At 42.2% G+C, this 24,651-nt stretch overlaps 1 protein-coding gene across 4 annotated transcripts in view; it reads left to right on the top strand.

Annotated features, from left to right (window-relative positions):
• The window catches only part of CD86 (CD86 molecule), a 62,300-nt gene that overhangs the window by 7,756 nt on the left and 29,893 nt on the right, over positions 1-24,651 (top strand). Inside the window, exon 2 of one of the 4 annotated variants that reach the window (XM_036849533.1) lies at positions 21,788-21,858. The exons of the other annotated variants lie outside the window; for them this stretch is intronic. The gene's annotated coding sequence lies outside the window, so the exon portion shown is untranslated. The remainder of the gene's footprint in view (positions 1-21,787; positions 21,859-24,651) is intronic. 4 annotated transcript variants of the gene reach the window in all.

Genomic DNA, 24,651 nt, shown 5'->3' with positions numbered 1-24,651 from the left:
AAAATATATTTATATGAGGTAGGATGCCAAAAACATTAAAATGAAACCCTGTCCTGTGATTGGTAATCAAGTGAGTGTCTTCATGAAGTTGTCCTTGAAACCCCCTTTTTAGCCTTTTGGACATCAAATATTTTATTTCTGCTTGCGTGCTTTTAATTAATAAAGATGTTTTTGCTCATTAGTCATCATGGGTAACATATTCAAATTTACACTTCTACTTCTAGAAGATATATAAACTATCATTTTTCTTTACCATGAAAATATGCTTATTTATCTTGTTCTAATAATTTCACCTTTAGGGATCTATATAATTAGATAATGAGGGATGCTAACAGATTTGTGCACAAAAATGTTTATTACACCATTATTTAATATAATGAAAAATAAGAATCAACCTAAATTTTTCATAGTAGGTGAATGGTTAAGTAAACTAAAAGTGAGGTGAAGTTGATGATGACTTCTTGATGACAGAAGAAAACATAAGGCTATGGAATTATAAAGAAAATAATGCAGAGAAACAAGATAGCAAGCAAATACGTCAAAATAGTCATAGTGATTACCTCTAGATTGGTGGGATTGCAGAAATAGGAATTTCATTGCTCTGCTAAGGAGGATGAAGTCAAGGTAAAAAGTCATCTAGTAGAGGGGTACAGACTCGTAAGTCAAGAGTGGCAAACATAGAACACCTTTGAGACCCTCAGATAACAGAAGTGAGTGATGGAACAAGACAGGTGAGAGCTGGGAGACAGAAGCTAAGGGGGTTGAAAGTGTGGACCCAGCAAGACACTTCCCTAAGGAAGCCAGATCCTAAGGCAGAGGCCACTTATCTTCTTCTCTTCTGACTGAGTTGGGAGCGTTCCCAAGATCTTCCCCTGGGGGTTGGAAGGAAGTGGATTGGGAGCGAGGGGAGAACTTGATTGAGAGCTCAGTGGAGAAGGTGGAAATTTGAGGAACATGGAGAATTTAGACAGTAGGGAGTAGAAAAGTTAATGTGCCCATTCAGTGGCTCACCCAAGACTTTATTTCCAAGAGAATTCCCTGGCTTGTTAAGTGTTCGTGGTTGCCAGAAAATAAAAGTTTAAAAAAGGAAAAGAGGCTCAAACCCAGGCTCTTTAATGCCTCCAGCTGAATTTTCACACATACAGGCAGAATGATCCCTTTAAACACTACTTAGTTATTGATATCAGGGGCTCATTCAGTTCTGGGGGGCCTTAGGAAAAACATCTGCTTAAAGGAACTTTGGGCAGGTTACTTAATTCTCTAAGCCTCAGTTTCTTCATCTGTTCAAAGGTTTAATAGTTTCAGTTTTTCAGAGGGTAAGGATTAAGTGAACTCTGGAGGAATATGAAATGCGTGGCTCGAAGTAGGAAGGAACAGTGACGGCTGAGACGAGCAGGGACAGGGCTAGGAACTTACGTAGGTGTTGTCCCTGGATCCTTACGACGACCGTGTGAGCCTGGTATTATTTTCCCCATTGAAAAAAAATGAGGAAATTGAGGTTTAGAGAGGTTTAGTAAGTTACTCAACATCACAAAATTAGTAAGGGGCAGAGTAGAGACATGTACTCAAAAAAGTGCCAAACCACACCAAAAAAGTACGCTGACATCTGACATTCTAATGATAGTCACATAGTATGATGTTAGAAATTAAAACAGATTCAATTCTATATACCACTAAAACCTTGAGGTTGCCAGCTGTGTGTCCCTGAGCAAGTGGCCTAACTTCTCTGAAACTTAGTTCCCTCACTTGTAAAACTTTGTATGTTTGTTGTGCAGATTAAATGAAGTAACAGATTTAAAGTACTTAGCAGAGAACCTAGCTTATAAGCAATCAGCTAACAGATATTAACTTTAATAACATTTACTGGACCTGTTCCTTTGCTAAGCACCAGGAACGCAAAGGGGAATGAAACATGTCCCTTGCCCTTGTGGAACTCAGGACAGGAGAGCCATATGAGCAGTGAGATTGTAGCACAATGAGGAAATAGCTATAATGGAAGAATAAGTAATATGATTTGGGAGCAAGGAAGATATAGATATTGTGAAAAGAGGAGGGGAAGGACGGCCAAAAAAAAACGTTTCAGCTGTGAACTGTGGAATGATCTGGATCTTAAAGGAAGAGGAGCATTTTGCCGACAGAGAAGGCAGGAAAGGCATTCCAGACAGAAGGAACAGTTTGTGCAAAGGCAAAGAAGGCAAAAGAGTCTTGAAAGGATTTGAGAGGGTCAGGGAATAGTGAACAGTTCAAGTGTGACTAGAGGGTAAGTTATATGAGTTGACTGATAAAAGCAGAAGAGAAAACTTGGATTCAGGCTGTCAAGGGCCTCATGTGTCTTGCTAAGTAAGTGTGACTTCTGCCCATGAGGAACAGGGAGTAAGTCTTTAAAGCAAGGAAGTTTCATAATCAGATTGTTTTTGATGAAAGATAATGGTAGGGTAAAGGATAGTGAGAGGGAACCAGCCTGGAGGCTGCTGCAATAGTCCGGACAAATGGTGACAAAGATCCTAACATTGACCGCCATTGAATTGGAAGTGGGTGGGGAGGAAGGGGAAGTGAGGGGGTCACTTAAACACGTGTGAAATCCAAGGTATGAAAATGGCTTGGTCCCGTCTTACCACAGTCATCCCAAAGGACCAAAACAAAAACACAGAAAACCTCTTTTAAAAATAATCTCTTTTGTTTGTATGCAAATAGGCCATGCACAGTGAAAATGCAACTCAAGTGTGACGACAGATACAATATTCTGTCTTCAATCCATGAAACATGAAGATGGAACTGGTTTACAAATGCTGTCCTTCTTAAAAATTCCAACTCCTCACATTAAAGCTGTAGCTAACCAGAGCAAGGCTTATTTGAAATTGTTTTCAGTCTTAAACCAGATATGTGGAAATCTATTTAAGGCACTTTTCAAAGGAAGCTTTACTAACATTGCTGCAGAGTAGGAAGAGCAACAACTTGTTTCACTGGAAAATTTCTTTCATATAGCAACACCTCTGCGTGGTGGTGGACCTTTAGAATTTTCCAGATAAAGGTGTGTGAAGGGAACTGCAAAAATTACACTTCTATGGTTCTGCACCACCAACTTGAAAATTGCAAATTCAAGTTGACAAATACGTATTTTAAGGGTTCACAGAAGTCTTATGTGCATTGCTTTTGGTTACAAAGATGACACAGGGAAGTGAGCCTTTGGGTATGAAGTACCCCCTCCCTCAACCCTGCTGTGAAATGGAAGCTTTAAAAAATCCAGTGGTTTTTTTTTTTTTTTTAAACAAGCTTAGTCATATTAGTTGTGTTCTGTATGCCCCAGTCTATTTTATTTTACTTTGTAGTGCACATTTTATTTATACTCCTATATAAATATTTTGCATAACAAGGTGCTTTCTCAGGTCTTTGTGCTTCCCTAAATTTGAAATATACTGCCATTTATTAAAATGTGTCAGTTTTGTTATGTATTATATTCCCTCCTCTGCACACACAGGAAAAAATACATGGACTTAACTTTTCTAGCATCTTTTACGTTTAGAATATTACCTCATTTTATTTCTTCTAACCGAGGTTATAAAGGAAATGGCAAATGTCAAACGCTTTGTGAAAGAAATGACAGTTTCTCAGAATGCGTAAGTGCATACTCTTAAGCAAGGGGCGCCTTTAAATTCAGAGAGCACAATCTTCTGAACTGAGGTTTAATGTTCCCAGGTAATGCTAAAGATTGAAAGGATGTAAGTTTGGAATCAGATATTCACTGTTAGATTCTGAAAAGTTCCATCACCAATGCTGGCAGTTTATTGTGTCAATTTTTAAACTTGCCACTGTATACATTTCCTTCCTCTCGGAAAGATTTTATGTGGTTTTGTTATTTGTTAACTAATAGGCCATCTTTTGAGTAAATTATCAGAGAAAGTCCTGGGATTGTAAAATTGTATCATAAACCTTACTGAATAGCTAGAGCATAGAATTATTAAATTAGTTAAGGATCACTGAGTCTACCCCTCCCTCAAGTGAGCTCTCTCAATTGTTCCACCCATGACTAATGGTCATGCAGACACTGTGACCATTTAAAATATGAAATATCTCTCAGAGAGCCTATCCTTGAGATGGAGGGCCTGGGGAAATTTTTCTTAACCGTGGCCTACATGATCTAGTTAGAATCTGCCTCATGCTTTTAAGATGGTATTTGATCATTAGGACATCATATGTAACTGATGTCCTACAGTTGTTTATGTTGAAAATCAGTTGGTGGCAAGTACCTTGACATTATTAGATTGCGTAGGTGTCCTGCACTCACCTGCAGGATCTGGGAGGACAGGGACCCTCTGCTTTTGCTCACCTTGGATCCCAGGACCAGCCCAGGGCCTGTACTTAATCAAGGCTGGTTAAGCATTTGTTGACGAATGAAGGCAAATTAAAAAGTAGAAATTCCAAATAGTGCAATTACATCTGTGGATTTTTAAGAATTACTGAAAAATGGGAAATGTTAACTGAGATACAAAGATCAGTGGGAACACAGGTGAAGCATAAAATGTGTGTATTTGGATGTCACTAGAGTCTGTAGTTACTACCAGTTCCCATGTATGCTCTGGCACCAGCCTTGATGCTCTGCCCAGCCCTTCCAGGAGGTGTTTGTACACACAGCAGGCTGGCAAGGCAGGACGGATGCTCTGGATGTGATCTTGCTGGTATAATCCTGGTCTCTGCGCACTGAGTTGTGAATTCCTTGGTTCCCTTAAGCTGCCGTTCTTCTCTGGCTTCACCTTGTTTCTGACCTGTGGTCCAGTTCCCCGCTGGTCCCTAGGGCCTGTCCCGCAGTGAAGGGCCTTGTTCCATGGGGACAAACAAGGAAGCATCTCCATTCACCGCACTGTAGATATCACACTTCTCAGAAACTCCTGATTCTGGGTGTGTCGTAGCACACTGCCACCCCATTCTGCCCTGTCTCCACCAGACCACTGAGGCCTCTCAGACCCTGAGTGTGGGATGGCCGGCTCCTCGCATGCTGGGGTTGTCGCCCCCAGCTCCATCTTCCTCCCTTTCCTCACTCACCCAGACCACTAGAGCTCATCTAAAGGCCACCGCCATCTCCGGTACAACAGTACTTCTTTTTCTAAAATGCACGTACCCTGACGCTTACCCTTTCGACAGTTTTTTTCCTTAACCTACTTTTCAATATATGCTAATGTAATCTTCAATCCAAATAGACGTATTTTGCTGCTGAATATTAAGCCACCGTGTGATTTTGAGAGAAGAATGATTTGTATTCACTTGATAGACTCTTGCAAAACAACTGTTGGTGCCTCTTGCCTTTCTGACTTCTTAGAGGACATCTAGGCAAAAGTGTATCACTGGGTCCTAGTTTCGGTGTTCAGAAGCTGATCAAATACAAGTTAAGAAACAATACACATGGCCTCTTTCTTAGCATGCATGAATGATAGGTGTGAATTTGCATCATGAGAAAGTGAATAGAAGGAGGGGCAGCTAGGGAGACCAAACAAGCCAGCCTAGGACAGGAGGGGAGCCCGTGCTAGAGGTTGTAAGGGTGAGGGTCTCTCCTACCTTGTCGACCCACTTGCAGGATATAAATACCGAGGCTGCAGAATTTGGGCTCAGAGAAAAAGACTGATGCTTAACTATATAAAATCCATTTTAAATGTAGGTCAAGATTGTATCTCCCCCTCAAAGAAAAAAGAAACATTTTATTTCTAAGAATGTTCCTCCAGAAACATGGAACTGAAAGCTATTTTTTTTTAATTGATCTGGCCCTTAGAAAACAACGGGGGCTTTTTCTTTAATTTACCTAAGGAATTGACATAAAAATCTATGGCTCTGCACCAGAAAGATGCAGAAAATGTCAAAATAGAGGGCAGAACCACAAAACTGGAGATTTTTCACTGCAACATTTTATGCATGGCATCTGATAAGTGTGCAACATGGAGAAGTGAACCTCTGGACTGTGAAATTCATGCTAATTTCTTACCCACTAGTCTAGAAGCCCTCTAAAATGTCACATCGTTCATTTGGTTGCTTTACCAGGAATCATTGCATGTGGTGAGTGTGCATGTGTGTGTTTAATTAATAGATTTTATTTTTAAAACAGTTTTAGATTTACAGAAAAATGAAGCAGATAATACAGAGAATTCCCGTATACCCCCTACGCTGCACAGTTTCCCCTATTATTATCATCTTGCATTACTGTGGTATATTTGTTACAATTAATGAACCAATATTGATACATTATTATTAACTAAAGTCCATACTTTGTTTCCCTCTTTGTGTTCTATGGCTTTTGACAAATTTATAATAACCTGTATCTACCATTACAGTATCATACAGAGTAGTTTCCCTGCCCTAAAAATCCCCTGTGCTCCCCCTATTCATCTTTCCTCAAGTACCCTGGCAACCACTGATCTTACTGTCTCCATGGTTTATGTCTTTTTTAGAATGTCATCTAGTTGGAATCATACAGTAGGTATGCTTTTCAAACTGGCTTCTTTCATCAAGCAATATGCATTTAAAGTTCTGCCATGTCTTTTTGTGGCTTGATAGCTCATTTTTTAATCACTGAATAATATCCCATTGTGCGGACATATCACAGTTTGTTCATCCATTCACTTATTAAAGGGCATCTTAGTTGCTTCTAGTTTCGGCAATTATGAGTAAAGCTGCTGTAAATATTCATGTGTAGGTTTTTGTGTGGACATAAGTTTTCAATTCATTTGGGTAAATACCTAGGAGCATGACTGCTGGGTCATATGGTAGGCTTATGTTAAGTTTTATAAGAAACTGTCAGATTGTGTTCCAAAGCGCCTATATAATTTTGCATTCCTACCAGCAATGAATGAGAGTTCCTTTTGCCCCACATTCTTATCAGCACTTGGTACTGTCAGTTTTGTGAATTGTAACCATTCTAACAGGTATGTCGTTAGTAGCTCGCTGTTGTTTTAATCAGCAATTCCCTAATGATATATGAAACTGAGCATCTTTTCCTATGCTTTATTTGCCATCAGTATATCTTTGGTGACTTTGTATAATCGGATCGTTTGCCGTTTTTAAATTGAGTTGTTTCTTTTCTTATCTTTGAGATTTAAGAGTTCTTTGTACATTTTAGATACCAGTCCTTTATCAGATTTGTGTTTGACAAATATTTCTCCCAGTCTGTGGCTTGTCTTTTCATTCTCTTAGTGGTTAGTGTGTTTATGCTTTAAGGAGGAAGGTTCTAAAAATACAATTTTACAACAGCAGTAAAAGGCAAATGTCATAGCAAATGTTCTATGCTCTTTCTCAGGTGGTGTCAGGGAATCCTGTCTGTGGACCCAGCAGAGTTTCATTAAAAGTAGAGTCAGATGCTGGGGCGGCTGGCCATCCTGCATTATTAGAGGTTGTGCGACAAGGCTGGGAAGAAGAACAGGACCCAGCCCTAGGCTGCATCACTTCTAAATAAAGAAAAATTCAGAAACTGTGTTTACAGTCCAATCCTGGGCCCCCTGCATGGATTATACCATGTGTAGGCTATGAATTTCTGTCCATGAATCCAAGTGTGTAAGAGATGATCACTTTTCCTATTTCTTAATGCCAACTCTGAGCCCCCATTCTGCCAGTCGGACAGGAGACTCCATCTTGATCATACAGGGGTGCCCTTCCCCTCTTGTGGCCCAGTCAGAATTCAGGAAGTTTACCTGGTGCCTAAGAAGTGGTGGAAGTCCTAGTCTGTATTGGTTGCCATTGGCAGCCTTACTTTCTAGCCCACAGTGGTCTGTGAAGTCTGGCAGCTCTTTGCCCCACGCCACGGTGGGGAATGAGGTCACCTACTGAGGCTGGGTTCCCTGAGCCAAGGGCGCTGGCTCTCTAGGCATGAGCCACTGCCCCTGAGGTTGTTGTCTCTTTGGGAGCAGTGAGAGGGGTGCTTGATTCCCGCTACACATGGGCCCCGTGCCCCTCTGCCCTCTCTCCCTTCCTTCCGCATCTCAAAAGCACTCTCTGTGTTATCTCTCACCCTCTAGGGCACCTGTATTGTCTTTTCCAGGGGCTTTCACAAAAGTCCAGGAGTGCCTTTGACTTTAGGTCTCTTCTGCTTTCTTCTCTGCAAAAATCTCTGTGTCAGGGAAGCTCAGAAAACAAACACTAATTAACATTTCAATAAATCATTTCTCTACAATTATTTGTGGAAACTATTTTGTCCGGTATCAGAACCACCACCTGGAATACTTTTAGAGTGCCTCTTGACCACTGGCCACAGGAAGCCATTTATATAAAGCAACAAATATGAATGGAATTGGAAAATTCAGCTAAGTGTTTGGCTGTTTCCAAATACCACAGGTTTCTAGCTTTGCCTCCCAGAGTGGACCCTAACGATGTGGTCCCAGAGGAACATCTCTTGAGCAAAGCTGAGCAAGGACATAGGGAAGGGATCTGTTTCCTCCACTCAGCCACCATCTATAAGCCACTCCCCTCCTGCTGCTTCCCTGGTAGCCTTGGCCTCCTCAGACCTTAGAACATCTGGGAGTGAGGCAGTGGAGGAAGCAGCCCCACACAGAAGGCAGGTTTCTGAGGTTACCAGCAACTTCCTCCTCGCTAAACACAAGGAACTGATCTTCATTTTGTTTGACCTCTTCTTAGCATTTGAAACTGTTGACCACCATCACTGTTGAACCCTATCTGTTCTTGGCTCTGATGACCCTTGGTAAGGCCTCCTTATCAGATTTTCGAGTGGCACAGGCTTGGAGGGATGGCTAATTTACAATGGATGACATACGTGGGATTCAGAGTAATTTCAATTGGCTGAACGCTGGCCCCAAATACTGACACACAAACAAGATGGGGCCAGAGGGTGGTGATCTGACTCGACATGTGAAAAAAATCATGGTCAGCCAACCTCCCGATGCAACTATTTACAGGCTAATTTGATCTCTGACTCATTAACAAAAGTGATCTTGTCACTGCCCCTTTCATTCTGTGAGCAAAGAGACAGTTGACAAACTCAGGGAGATGGGTGCCAGTGCGAGAGCCACCAAGTTGATTAGGGTTCTAGAGACCAAATCATATGAGGAACAGTTGAGGACACTGACCATATTTAGTTGAGAGAAGAGACTATTAAGGAAATTTATAATATCTGCTTTTGACTATTTGGAGGATTTTATATCTAGATAGATATAGATACAGATATAGATATAGATGTAGATATAGACACACACATACATATATTCTGGTAGTTCTAGAAAACATGTCAAGGACAACTAGATGGTACTTATGGGGGTGAGGAGTAAGGAGTGGGAGATTTGGGATTATTATAAAGAAGACCTTTGTCTTTTTTTTTTAATTAATTTTATTGGAGGATAGTTGATTTACAATGTTTTGTTAGTTTCAGATGCACAGCACAGCGATTCAGTTATACATATACATACATTCATTCTTTTTCAGATTCTTTTCCCATATAGGTTATTACAGAATATTGAGTAGAGTTTCCTGTGCTATACATTAGGTCCTTCTTGGTTAGCTATTTTATATATAGTAGTGTGTGTATATTAATCCCAAGTTCCCAATTTATTCCTCCCCCCCATGTTTCCCCTTTGGTAACCATAAGTTTGTTTTTGATGTCTGTGAGTCTGTTTCTGTTTTGTAAATAAGTTCATTTGTATCGTTTTTAAAAATTAGATTCCACATATGAGCGATATAGTATGGTATTTGTCTTTCTCTGAAGAAGACCTTTGTCTTGTAACTGTCTTATCAGGTAGTGAGTTTTCTAATATTAGTGAAAAAGCAAAGACTGGACATCCATCTATCAGAGATGATATCGAGGGGGGTCGTTACTTGAGTGAGAGACTGGAACGACTTCTGCGGTCCCTTAAACAACCCTGCAACTCAAATTAAGTCATAGAGTAGGAGAATTCCATGACACTGTATCATCCTTTATTTCTGCTGCCTGTCTCATCTCCCTGCACTTCTGTGTTACAGCTTTGGAGGAGGCTGCTCTAAGCAAGAACTAAAATAAACGGATGAAAGAAGGGATATGGAAAAAAGAAAACAAAAACAAAAAACCTTTTTTAAAAAAGGACCTACTACATGCCAGAATCTGTGCTAGGTACCATGTATATATATGTATATATGTCATCCTATTTGACCCTCACAACAAGCTTATAAGATACTTAGTATTACTTCTGTGAGGAAACTAAGGCTCAGAGAAGTTAAGTAACTTCCCCAAGAACACACAGTTATTAACTATTGGAGCTGGGGTTTGAACACAGGTCTCTGTGATTCCAAAGTCCAGTGTGACGTGTTATTTTTACTCATCCTTTATTTATGGCAAATGATACTGCTTTTTAAAATTTTTAGTATTGACATAGGATTCCTTTTAAAATAAATTTACTTAAAGTAAGTTAAGAGAAAAATATTTTACAGAGAATAGTACAGATTTTACATGGGTATGAAGTGGTACTAGTACCTAGAATGACTGAAGTTTGGGAAATACTATTCCAAATGTTTTGATAGCAGGACTTTCCAATTTAGTCAATCTTATATTTTGATTGCTGAGTACAAGGAAGAGAAGAAAAGTTGAAGAGTAAGTGGAATGTGAATTAGTCTCCTGTGCTCTGATAGGTGGGGTAATTTCATGTGTTACAATAAGGAAACCAAATGGACCCTTTCAAATTAAAAACTATATGATTGTAAAATCCAGAGGAAAACCCCAGGTGGGGCCTATTCGAATAAAGGATGACGTTTCCAAGGTATGCACACAGAGTGGCTGAGGGGAAGTAGTGGGGAAGAATGATCATCACCTTTCCAGTGATAGAAGGAAGATCTTTGTGGAAAGGTCAAAGTGAGAATTGGAAAGTCCAAAAAGAAGATAGGAAAGTAGTAATGAAGACTAAATAGCGCATAGCATGCTCTGTGTCGGGTGATTTACATGCAAGACCTCATTTGTTTTTCACAACAACGTGGCAAGGAAGCTATTACTAGTCACAATTCATAGATGAGAAGACTGAGACTGGGAGGCGTTCAATAACTTGCCCAGGGTCCAGTGGCTCAAGCCAGGATTTGCCCTTGGGCTGACCACCAGTTCCAAACCCGCACTACTTCCCCTGCACCACACGCCCTTGCTTGGGTGGATCTCCTCCACCCAGACAACATCAAGCAGTTTTCACTTTGTCTCTCTTAATTTCTCCAGCCTCGCAGGGCACAGCTAGCCTCCAAGAGGCGGGGAGGCATGCTCAGAGGGGGCTGCCTCTCTCCTGAGCTGCAGACTCAGAGGCACATAATTGCCCCGAAAATTGAGCAGAGAGCATTGTAGGGCCTGATCAGGTCAGAAAAAGAAGCTATGCGTTTGGGGCAGGATTATATATGTGAGGCCTATTTCTGCCTAAGCACTGGATTTGGAAAAATCCACTTGGAATTCACATGCTTTCGTACTTCTTCTTGTGACTTTTCCCCAGACTCAAGAGTACCATCCGCTTCCAGGAATAGCAAACCAAGGTAACAGAAACATTCTAGGCTACGACAATTAGGATTAGATTAGGGTAATCTGAAAATAGGGGCTGTGTAGGCTCATTGACTTCTCGCAGGATCTATGGAGTGGTACTCAGTGAATGATTTTGTGGGGAAGGTGACAGTTGAAACACTGGGTCTCTCTGCTCTCTCTCGTTGAGGACTGTCTCCTGCAACCCGGCCGAGCCAGACACAGCATCTGGCACATAGCTGCCCAGTAAAACATTTGCTGAACTGAGCTGACTCTTTACCTGTGGACCTCTGTAATCTGTCAGGGAAGGTGTCTTTGCCATTTTTGTGGCGGGGCTGTCTTTGGGGGGTTTCCTCAGGGCTTTACAGTCACTCGCTCTCAGGAGTGCATTTGTAGTCATTCTCATCAGTGGAAATGCCCACCTGTCAGCAGAAGTTATCTGGAACCAGCGAGAACACTGCCACTGTCTGTGGTGTTATTTCTCTCTAGTCAGTTCCCCTTTCTGCATTTGAGATCTAGCCTCAGCCCTGACATTCTTTCTCTACTAGGAGTGTTAGGAGGTATGGGGAGCTCACAAAGGCTCCTCTTCATTTATTCTTAATACCTTGCTTCTGTGTTCCTCGGGAATGCCACTGGGCTTATGCCTCTGGTCTCTGGGAGCTGCAGTGGATGGGCATTTGTGACAGGTATGTTCTTATGAAGCTTGTATGCCTGGGGGAGCATGGTATGGGATCAAGCTGCATCTGGGGCAGATGTTCAGAGGTGGGGCTGACAGACAACAAGGGAGTGGGTAAGAAGGGGTGAGGGGTACGTGCTTAAAACCTTTGACCATCAGGCTTGATTCTCAGACTGGCTACGTCGGAGGTGGGACATTATCGAAACGTGTCTCTTCCAGTCAGATCCCTTTGTCTGCTTTGGTGAGCTAAGAGACATGACGGGCAGGAAATAGACGGCACCACTTACCAAACAACTGGCAGCCGCTCTTGGCCTTGGAGTGCTGGGGGCTACAAGCAGCTCTGCTCCAGGAGAAGCTGTCCAAGTATGCTAGCCCTGACTGAGCCCCTTGTGCCAGTAGAAAGTCCAGAGGACGGGGACAAAACTTACACACTCTGAAATGGCCTCTGCTTTCTTGATTGGCCTTTCCCTTCTCCTGTCCAGAAACCTTTGCCCATTTCTTCCTCCCATCCAAGTGCCCCATCCCAATATTGGCCCCTTCTGGCACCAGAGACCAATAGCTTATTTGGAAAGAAATAGTCCGAGGTCAAAAGAGAGCCCAGGCAGTGGTTTATCGTGTTCTGTATACCATGAACATATTTGCATTTGCAAATAGGCTTAAAATAGCAACTCCACTAACAGTTATTTAAGGCTCTGGAGAGACAGGTGAAAATAATTTTTGGCCAAGGGAACTTCCCACTCCTCTCAAATTATAATAACTGAGGAGTTGACCTGTTCCTCCCAACCTCAATCTTGGGACTCAGGCTCTGGACTAAAATAAGTCAATTTAATTGCACAAGTTCACAGTTTTATATCTTCTGTTTGCTGCTACAGATACCACTAACTCTATTTACATGAGCTATCCTGTGTATAATGGAAGCTTTTTCAAATCTCTGCTCATTTGTGTGTTCTAAATACGCTTATTGAATGCTTCCTACATCCTAGGTACCGGGTTTCTAACAGGAAGCATAAAAGACATGGTCCTTGTCCTCTTGAAGCTTCTAACCTAGTGGAAAAACAGTGCTAATTAAATAGTCACACTAAAAAATTACCGTATAGCAACAGTGCTTTGAAGAGAAGAAATGGTTCTTTGTGATTGCGCTCACTGTTCAATAACTATGTCTTTGAGCTTGATATTTTGGTTCCTCTGATATCCCCAGATAACAGATGTCCCCTCCTGGTGGAGGTGAGGACTGGATTTCATGAAATTGAGGCTAGGGTGGGAGGGGAGAGGACATGAAAGGTGAAAGGGTGAGCCAAGCTAGATTCCTTAGTAGAAAAATCAAGGTTCAGATACCATGCTTCAAAAATCAGATGGGCTTCCCTGGTGGCGCAGTGGCTGAGAATCCGCTGACACGGGTTCGAGCTCTGGTCCGGGAAGATCCCACATACCCATGCGCCACAACTACTGAGCCTGCGCTCCAGAGCCCGCGAGCCACAACTACTGAGCCTGTGCTATAGAGCCCGTGCCCCACAGCAAGAGAAGCCACCGCAATGAGAGGCCCGCACACCGCAACGAAGAGTAGCCCCCGCTCTCTGCAACTAGAGAAAGCCCGTGTGCAGCAACGAAGACCCAACGCAGCCGAAAATAAATAAACAAACAAATAAATTTATTAAAAAAAAAATCAGATAGAGGTGGGAGTTGAGTTTAGGGGTCTCTGGGCCAGGAGATTGAAGCTGTGAAGACACAGAACTAGAGCAAACATGTCTAAACAAGCGAGGAGGTGGTGGGGAGTTTCCTGAAGTCATTCAGAGTCCAAGCAAGTGGGGACACTTCACCTTTCATGGTCAGGAAGGATGGATAGGCCTTAGGCTGAGCATATAACCCTTTATTAGACCCTTATCCTCATCTCGAATCTGATATAGAGAACTTCTGAGCTGCACATCAGAGTATACTTAGGCTGAGGTTTGGGAGAGAGACACCATTTTGAATATATGTAGAAGAAGAAAAGTGTCCAGCACTTTCTGTCTCCCCATCAAAATGGGAAAGGTCCCATTCCCTGTTCTTCTCCCTCCTTTCATGAATATGATTTCTTTCCGAGTTCCATTTCCTATTTAGATAAATTAACTTGAACTTAACGTTTTTTAAAATATTAATTAATTTATTTATTTTTTGGCTGCGATGGGTCTTCGTTGCTGCGCGGGCTTTCTCTAGTTGCGGTGAGCGGGGGCTACTCTTCGTTGTGGTGCGTGGGCTTCTCATTGCGGTGGCTTCTCTTGTCGCAGAGCACGGGCTTTAGTAGTTGTGGCGCACAGGCTTAGTTGCTCCAGGGAATGTGGGATCTTCCTGGACCAGGGCTCGAACCCACGTTCCCTGCATTGACAGGCGGATTCTTAAACACTGCGCCACCAGGGAAGCCCAAACTTAACTCTTAATAGCTAAAAACAAAAGACATTTCTCCTTTCCAGATAGCATTTGCATTTTAACAGGGGCTTTCAAAAAAATGCCTTTACCCAAGGAATGAGTAATTTGGGAATTCCAAGCACCAGGGTAGGGTTAGTACATGGAATGGGGAGAAGGGAATGTCCCTCAGATTGTGCCCTTGAAACTTTGGTTTTCTCTTTTTGACCATGATTCTGGTTCTGAGAGAACAGGAAGGGGCTCCCTTAGGTTGCCGGAATTGGCATGGCTGCCTTTTGGTAAGTTCTGTGGGTCTTATTCATGGCAGGCAGAACCCTTGATTGGATGTTTACAGACTCAGAGAGAGTAACTTGTAAAACTTTGCATGATACTTACCCATAGGAACTTTTTGGCACAAGGGGGAAAATGGTTTCCAAAACCATTGATAATTTGAAAAAGCAGTGCTTCTTGACTCAGAAAGGTCCAATTCTAGACACGACTAGGAAAACTGGGCATCTGTCTCATACACAAACCTGCTGCTGGGAGACTGGAAAAGCTAATTACTATTGCCATGTTACGCTCCTTCTTCTGGGCAAGTGAGGGGAATGGACTCAGTTTTAAGACTTTAGTTACCTACAATACTGGGGAGTGGAGAAAAGCATCCCCCTGCTCCCTATGACATTTCCTCTTCGTACCTAGGCATCTTTGGTGCTGCTCTCCTCATAGCTGTGTGGAAACACTGTGCTCCCAAATGGGTGAGGAAAAGGACAGCTAGCGAAAGGAAGGCAGTGTTAGGCAAGAAGCTTCTCCGCCAATGAGGGCCCAAAGGGATTTGCTCCAAGAAGAGACTGGAAACCAAGTCAGACATATGATCCAGCCTAAGCTAGGAGATGTGGCTGGTGGGGAAGCTCAAGGAAAGCAGAGCTCAGGATGGGTGACGTGTATCCGTACCAATCACCTCCCATGTCCACCAGACACCAGGAAGTGTTCACGTTTTCATCAAGGCATTGCTCATGCCCATCTTCTTTCATGTCATGCCTGCTGCCCCTAAGCTGGTTCAGCCTCTTCATCTCAAGGTCTACAAGCCTTTAACATTGGCTTTCTTGATCACCCTGATATCAGCCCTCACCTCCTTCCTCAGGCCACTGACAGGATTATTTTCTTTAAATTTTCATTACATAATTTCTTTGCTCCCACACTATTAATCCCAAACTCCCAATTTTCTATCAAATATAAACTCTTTATCTGACTTTCTAGGCCTTGTTAAGCTATCCTACGCTGCTTACAGAAACTCATTTCCCATTATTTGTCCAGAGTCAACCAACAACCTCTCTTCCAGTCCAGCCTGATTTTCTTACTGTCCTATAAAAAGACCATGGTCCTTCCCCTATTTCCAGGTGTCATAACATTACTATATTTGATTGTGGCTTAGGAAGTTGCCAAAGACTTTTATACTAGTAAGAAACATTGAACACAGGGTTCTGCCTCTGTTCTTTTTTTTTTTTTTAATTTATTTATTTATTTATTTTTGGCTGTGTTGGGTCTTCGTTTCTGTGTGAGGGCTTTCTCCAGCTGGGGCGAGTGAGGGCCATTCTTCATCGCCGTGTGCGGGCCTCTCACTGTCGCGGCCTCTCCCGTTGCGGAGCACAGGCTCCAGACGCCCAGGCTCAGTACTTGTGGCTCACGGGCTTAGTTGCTCCGTGGCATGTGGGATCTTCCCAGACCAGGGCTCGAACCCGTGTCCCCTGCATTGGCAGGCAGATTCTTAACCACTGCGCCACCAGGGAAGCCCTGCCTCTGTTCTTATACATGTGCGTGCACCTCAAGAATATGGCTAAAATGTTTATCCAGTTAAACTCAATCAAACATTTAAAAGTGGTTCATCAGGAGGCAGCAGTTTTTTGAGACATATTAACTGGATGCCTAGGATGGTACCTCTTCAGGAACCTGTTTGAAGGGCTGTCCTGGGAAGAATTGTTGGAAGCTTGCAAAGGCTTTCAAGGACAGAGGCAGATAGCCACCACATCGAGTTCTGGACAATCAACAATTGCTAATATGGAAGGAAGACAGAAATTCTCCAAGAAAGTTTCTGTTACGCAGTGGCCGAGGCTGACAACTCTCTGGAGTGGGAGTATCAGAATGAGTGGGCTTAGGTGGAGCACTGGGAAGAAGCCTCACCTGCTCTAACAGAACCTGACTCTCTCCAGCAAGCACTAACACCCCTAGCTCACTCTGTTCCTGTCACCAGAGGACAGTTCTGAGACCAAATCTGACCTACTTTTAAGTCCCAGGTCAGTTATCACCATCTTCACCCCACCCTTCCGGACTATAGGAGTGCTTGCTGTTTTCCATCTCTTCTGAAGCCTTAGACCACACGTCAGCTCAGCAGACCCTCCACAGACCCTGGGATCCTCTAAATGCACCCTACCATATACTATGCTAAAAATAAGAGGAATGGGATTGGGTGGGGGCAGGGAAAGGTGGTGTGTCCAGGTTTTCTCCCTTATTTTTCCTCCCTCCTGGGAATGGAATGAGAAGCTTCAAGGTAAACTTAAAAGTTATGAAGTTCAACCACCCACCCAATTCAAGCATCTCTCTTAAAATGTCTCTCTGCATTATTACCCAACTTTTGCTTGAGCAAGTCTGGTGATGAGGAGCTCATTACCTCACAAGAAAGTCCAGTCCTTGGTTGTACCACTCTATTCAAAGTTCTTCACTATCTGAAGCTGAGCTCTGGCTCCCTGTGACTTCCAATTATTGGAACTACTGGCCCTTTAACAACAGTGCATGTGTCTTCCTGTGGGCGGGCCATTAAATATTTGCAGAGGGCCATCAGGTACTTGCAGGCTTCTCTTCTTTAAGTTAGTTCACCCCAGGCCTTTTAACTGTTCCTCATTTGACATACTTTCACTATTCCCTGGTGAATCCCTTGATAAACTCTAACTTGTCATTGTCATTCAAGTATAACCGACCGTGATACCACAAGTGATGTGGTCTGATTAGCACAGAGCACAGTGACCACATTCTACACTAAGAGTGAATTAACTTTTGGTTAGCCTTGCCATGCGAATGCTTATATGATTTTTACATTTACTATGGATAAGCTACTTCTCTATTGTCTACTTAACTACTTCACTTAAGTGCAGATCTTCATGTGTACCCTGAGATTCAGCATGCTAGTATCACACTTTCTTTTCAGGCTTTACAAACATTAATTCAGCTTACCAACTGACCAGTAGCTATCTGGCTCATTCTTGTGCACATTTTTATGCACATCTGCACATTTGAAAGCAGAAGTATGATTTCTGTGCTTTCATTCATAGTTTTACTAAATATGTGAAAGTGAAAAAGTAAAAAACAGAGCCCCACAGCATCCACCATGGTATGAGTCTATTAAACAAGAATGATTCCTGGCACTCAGTTGTTGAGTGAATCAATCAATCAATACCTTGTCCTCATTCCCCATATTTAACCCATCACCATATCCTGTTGGCTATAATCCTGCTTGAACCTATAAACTACTATCTACTTTTGCCACCACAACCATAGGCCATCTTCTGTCACTTAAACAACTAGAGTGGTCAACTGATTGGTTTTCTGGCCTCTGCCCTGGCTTCCCTACTATCCATTTGCTACACAGCAGCCAGTCATCTTCAAAATGCAAACCTGATTATGTCACTCCTCTGCTGTTGATGTTGCTCTCAGAATAAAGACCAAAATCCTTAACTGACCCATAAAATGAGTATGGTCTGACCCTTGCCGACCTCTCCAATCTTGTCCTCCACTGCTCTGTCCACATTGACCTCCTCTCATGTGCCCTCAGTGCCTTTGCACATGCTATTTCCTTTGCCTAGCATCCTTCCAAGTCACCCCCCCCAACCCTTCACCTACTTAGCACCTATTCAATCTGTTCTGTTTACCTATTGATGCATCACAAACTGCCCCCAAATTTAGCAGCTTACAACAATGAATATCTTACTCTTTCACAATGTGGGAATCAGAAATTTGGGCAGGCTTCTGAGTGATTTTTCTGGTCCTCATGGCATCAATTGAGGTCACTTGGTGGTATTAAACTGATGAATGGGCTAGTCTGGAAGCACACTGCCCAATTCAGTAGACACTAGCCACATGCAGCTACTGACCACTTGAAAGGTAGCTCATCTTAATTGAGATTTGTTGTAGGTCTAAAATACCCACAAGATTCTGAAGATTTAGTACAGAAAAAAGAATGTAAAATATCCATTAATAATTTTTATATTGATCACATGTTGAGATTATAATGTTAGGAATATTGGATTAAACAAAACATATTATTAAAATTAATTTCACCTATTTCTTTTTGAATTTTTTAATGTGGCTACTAGATATTTTCAAATTACGTATGTGGCTTGCATTATATTTCTGTTAGACAGTACTGATCTAGAGCAAGGGTCAGTATTTTTTTTTTTTCTATAAAAGGCCAGATAGAAAATATTTTCAGCTTTGCGGGCCATATGGTCTGTGTCACAGCTACTCAATTCTACCATTGTAGTACAAAAGCAGTCATAGATAATAATTAAATAAATGGGTACGGCTATAGTCCAACAAAACTTTATTTGTAAAAATAGGTGATAGCCTGATTTGGTCTTCACGCTGCAGTTTGCTGACCTCTGATCTAGATGATTCAAGGTTTTATTCACATGTCTGGTGGCTTGGCAGAGATGGCTGGAAGGCTGGGTTCAGCTGGGTCTATTGACCCAAACACCTACACATGGCCTCTCCAGCATGGTGGTCTCAGTAGTGGGACATCTTACACGAGTATTCCAAGAAAGACAGAAGCTGCAAGGCTTCTTTTGACCTAGCCTCAGAAATCCTAAACATCCCTTCTAGTGCACTCTATTGGTCAAACAAGCGTCTAAGGCCAGCCCAGACTCAAGAGAGGAGATTAGCAAAGACTGTGTGTCCATCTTTAATCTATCACATCATTCTTCAAAGTTTAGACTAGACCTACTATGGGCCCTCAAAGTACCATGAACCTCTCCTCTGTAGCACTTGTCATCATTGTAATTTTACATTTATTTGTATGATCATTATCCTGCTCCTCTGCTAAACCGTAAGCAACCATATGAAGAGGAGTCCTTTCTGGTTTTGCTCATCATTCTGTTCCCAGCACCTAGCACAAGGCCTGGCTCCCTAAATATTTGTTAAATGAATGAACGACATTAGGGCACAGCTTTTCAGCCAAGTAACTGTACGAGTATATATCCCATGTTTCTCCATTGCTCTCAAGCATATCGTGAGACACCCTGTCCGAAGTTAAAATTCAGATACAGTCAAGTCCCAGCAACCTTCTTATTTTGCAGTTCAGAAACTTCGTAAAAAAGGAAATAAGCCTACCCTATTCCTCCCAGGGCCTCAGAGGTTATCATAGCTCCTCTAAAGGTAGAGCTTCAGGTTCTGGTGCCCTGAGAAGTGATTCATGCAGCACGTCACCCCGAGGCCAGCCAAAGCCCCGGGCAGCCTTGTCCTCCTCCTGGCCTTCACTCTCCTCTCACCCGGCTGGCTGTGCCCATCTAGCACACCTGGCTTGTCCAGTCACAGTGTGAGCTGGCAGAAGGCAAAGGGCCAGGGCCTGAGCACTGGGCTGAGGCCCATCTAGTCCTCCCTCCACGGAGGTTGTGGCGTCTCCCGCTTCGCTCAGAGCAAGGACTCTCGTATGTGCCAGGAGGAGATAAATGAGTCCACCTTCCACACTGGCCTGGAGCTTGAATGGTAGCTATTTGTGGACATTCTGTTTCTCTTTTTAGTGCTGGGTCAGGAACCAAGGCCTGCACATCTTTACACTCCCCCATAACCTCTAGAACAAGCCTGACGCTGAGCAAATTCACTACATGTTTGCAGGAGACAGTCTCAATGAACAACCTTCCTTAGACACCAGCAAACCTATCAGCATTTTTCCTGGTGCCCTGATCACCACTAATACTCTAGACAAAGTTGAGAAATAGGGAACTTTTTTTGTTGCTCCCCAACTTCTGCCTTGGAATCCTTCTCTCACTTCCTGAGTCATCATGTCTGTGCTCCCCTGTCCCACGCCATGGCTGGCCACCACTGCACCACACCTCTGCATACTGCCTTTTGCCTGAACTAGATTCCACATCCTCCTGCAGACCTGAGATGAAAAAGAGCTCTTCTTAATCCTCTCCTTTTTCTGCCCCAATACCTGTAGTTCCCCGAGCTCTTCTAGGTGAAGCTTAGCTGAAACACAGTAACATGTGTCTGGAGGTCAGCCCAGGCCAGGAAACTGATTACCTGTCTAGGGCTGGAGTGGAGAGGAGCATTCTCCGCCTGGCACATAGTGGATGCTCAAGCAATATCTGTGGACTGAATGGCAGCTCAGGACAGAACTTTTCCTGATACACAGGAACACTTATGGCTCCCTCCTACCCCCAGCCCAGCCTGGCCCCCTGAGTGTCACACTCTGATTCCAGGAGCCACCATCACACTTGGCCCCAGGGATGTGCTGCTCCCCTGCTGTCCTGAGAGGGTAGAACTGGAATCCTTTCACTGGGTCCTACAGCACATCTGAAACCAGCTGGAACTTTTAAAGGAACTACACCAGTGTTAAAAAGAACACAGTGAGTGACGGATGGAAACTAAATTTTTGGTGGTGAGCAAGCTGTAGTGTATACAGAAGTGGAAATATAATGTTGTATACATGAAACTTATATAATGTTATAAACCAATGTTACCTCAAAAGAATTTAAAAAGAATGCAAGGAGGCTGTGCAGGTTTAAATCTCAACCTCAGATCTCAACCTCTCAATCTCAATCTCAACCTCCGGGTGACTTGGAACGTTCTCTAACCTCTCTGAAACTCCATTTCTTCATCTGTAACACGGGGAGAAATAATCTCACCTTGTTGTGAGGCATAATAATATACTTAGTCATTCAGCTGACTCTCACTCACATTCTATGATGGCCAGGTATGTAAAGCAGGGGAAAGTAGTGTCTGATGGGTACTTTACTTTGGTTTCTGAAGTGAACCTCCAGCTAAATGGAAGCTACTCATTCTAGGTTTTTGACCAGTTCACACACCTACAGACTTTACTCTGCTCAGAGCTGACAGAAATCTCCTCTCAGAGAATCCTCCCTGTAAATTCTTAGGTTCTTTCCTCTCCCATTCCCCTTTTTGCTCTCTCCCTCCAAAGGCTAGAGTGTCTACTTCTCAGGCCCTCTGGAAAAAGCAGTGACTCGTAGTTGGGGTTAAGAGTTCATTGCACAGGAAGCAGTGACATTTTTGCTCTTCTTCAGAGCCGATGACATTGAAGAAAACTGGCTTCCTAAGTCAAGCCTCCACCCTCACGCACACTCCATGGCTAGAGGTGAGAGAAATTTTTTACATGGGGCATTTATACTGGGTAAGAGAGAATCATGTCAATCTCAAGTGTTTTAGCCCTATATTTTAATAGGGCCTCTGATAAACTAAGTGTCTAAAGTGTTGGCCAGGATGGTGGGCAGTCTCCAAATTGATGTTAGTGAAGTTTACTAGGAATGTCACTGCTGGGCCAGGATTTTGAGAACAAACATGATCTCTATCCCCCAAATCCATGAAGGGCTTAGATAGAAGTGTGGTAGGCTTACTCTGCATAGTTTGAGAGAACACCACCAGTATCAATGAGAGGAAGTTAAGGAGAGGCAGCTTTTCACTCAGGGGAAGAAAGAGTTTCCAAACAGAGAAGTCAGAAGCAATGCTGACTTCCTTCTCATACCCAGTGCTCCTCCCCACTGCATGAATTACAGGGCCCATCTGTCCAGGATTTCCCAGGGCCGTACCAATTTCATGTAATTATTTGAATTAAGGGTGATTCATTAAATTTATAACAAAATATAATTTTGATTGTGTGTCCCTGTTCGACACATCACCCAGGGGAAAAAAATCTTTGATTACGTCAAGCATACTGATATTTGGTGTGCAAACAATGGGAGATTTTTACACTAGGTGGGAGTTCAGACTCAAAGGGTTCCCAGTCCTCAGATTCTATGATAAATAGGATGCTGGCGGTGATTTAGGATGAGGAAGTGCACAGGAATCAAATAGAGAACCCCTTTACCATATGATCCAGCAATCCCACTCCTGGGCATATATCTGGATAAAACTCTAATTCAAAAAGATACATGTACCCCAATGTTCACTGCAGCACTATTTACAATAGCCAAGCCATGGAAGCAACCTAAATGTCCACTGACAGATGAATGAATGCATAAAGAAGATGTAGTACATATATACAATGGACTATTACTCAGCCATAAAAAAGAATGAAAAAATGCCATTTGCAGCAACATGGATGGACCTAGAGATTATCATACTAAGTGACGTAAGTCAGACAGAGAAAAGACAAATATCATATGATATCACTTACACGTGGAATCTAAAAAAGAATGATATAAATGAACTTATTTACAAAACAGAAACAGACTCACAAACATAGGAAACAAACTTATGGTTACCAAAGGAGGAAGGGGGGCGGGGATAAATTAGGAGTTTGGGATTAGCAGATAAAAACTACTATATATGAAATAGATAATCTACAAGGTCCTACTGTATAGCACAGGGAACTATATTCAATATCTTGTAATAAGCTATATGGAAAATAATCTGAAAAGAATATATATATGTATATATAACTGAATCACTAGGCTGTACATCAGAAATGAACACAGTGTTGTAAATCAACTATACTTCAATTAAAAAAACAGAGAACTCTTTTTCCAGACTCTACCACTGAGTGGTGCCAGCTTTGGCCCAACAGATAATGCCCGAGTTCTGAAACCTATTGAAATCACTGGAAGGAAGGCAGAGCAATTGGGAGAGAGCATGAGGTGCATAGACTGAACACCTACTGTGTGCTTCAGCAAACTGAATATATTTGCAATTCACTGTCACAAAGCACTAATTTTCTAATTGTTTACTAATCAGCACTAATTTTTTAAATATAAAAGCTCCTAGAAATCAATAAAAAAAAAGGTCAAAGACCCAAGTTAATAGTAGGAAAAAGAAATGTACAGATATGGAACAGGAAATATTATCTCTCATACATTTGAAAAGACGCTCATACTCAAAATAAAAGAAATTCATTTTAAAATTACAGTGAGAACCACCTCACACCCATTAGGATGGGTACTAAAGAAAAAAATACAGAAAATAACAAGTGTTGGCAAGGATGTGGAGAATTGCAACTCTTGTGCATGGTTAATGAGAATGTAAAATGGTGCAGCCGCTATGAGAAACAATATGGCAGTTCCCAAAAAAATTAAAAATAGAATTACCATATGATCCAGTAATTCCACTTTCGAGTATATACCTGAAAGAAATGAAAGCAAGGTCTCAAAGAGATATTCGCACATCCATGATCATAGCATTATTCACAACAGCCAAAAGGAGGAAGCAGCTCAGATGTCCATCAACAGTTGAAAGGATAAATAAAATGTGGCATATAATACAATGGAATATTATTCAGCCTTGAAAAGGAAGGAAATTCTGACATATGCTACAACATGGTTGAACCTTAAATACATTACGCTAAGTGAAATAAGCCAGATACAAAAAGACAAATATTGTCTGATTCTACTTACATGAGGTCCCTAGAGTAGTCAGATTCATGGAGACAGAAGGTAGAATGGTGGTTGCCAGGGACGAAGGGGTGGGGGAGAGTGTGGAGTTAGTGCTTAACGGGTACAGAGTTTAATTTTTGCAAGATGAAAGAAGTTCTGGAGATGGGTGGTGGTGATAGTTACACAACAATGTGAATGTGTTTAATACCACTGTACACTCAAAAAATGAGTTAGATGGTAAATTTTATTTGTGTATTTCATGACAACAAAAAAATTTTAAAAATTACAATATGTCATTTTAACCTTCCCTATTGATAAAGATCGCAAATTAGAAACCTTTGTTGGCAAAAGCTACATGAAACTAAGCACACTCATGTTTTGCTGCTGGGAGCATAAACATAAAATTTTAGGGGAGAACAATTTTTCAGTATCTGTGAAGATTAAAATTGCAATTACCTTTTGACCTTTTGGTCAAGGCATTCTGCTTCTAGGAAGATAGCTTACCCTCACATATGTGATTTGGCATATGATCAAGGTTTTTCATTGCAGCAGAAGATTGGAAA

This window comes from Balaenoptera musculus, chromosome 4, assembly GCF_009873245.2.
Source record: "Balaenoptera musculus isolate JJ_BM4_2016_0621 chromosome 4, mBalMus1.pri.v3, whole genome shotgun sequence".
In the NCBI taxonomy this organism is placed as follows: domain Eukaryota; kingdom Metazoa; phylum Chordata; class Mammalia; order Artiodactyla; family Balaenopteridae; genus Balaenoptera; species Balaenoptera musculus.
The sequence above is the reverse complement of the archived record's forward strand: the minus strand, read 5'-3'. Positions and strand labels throughout refer to the sequence as shown.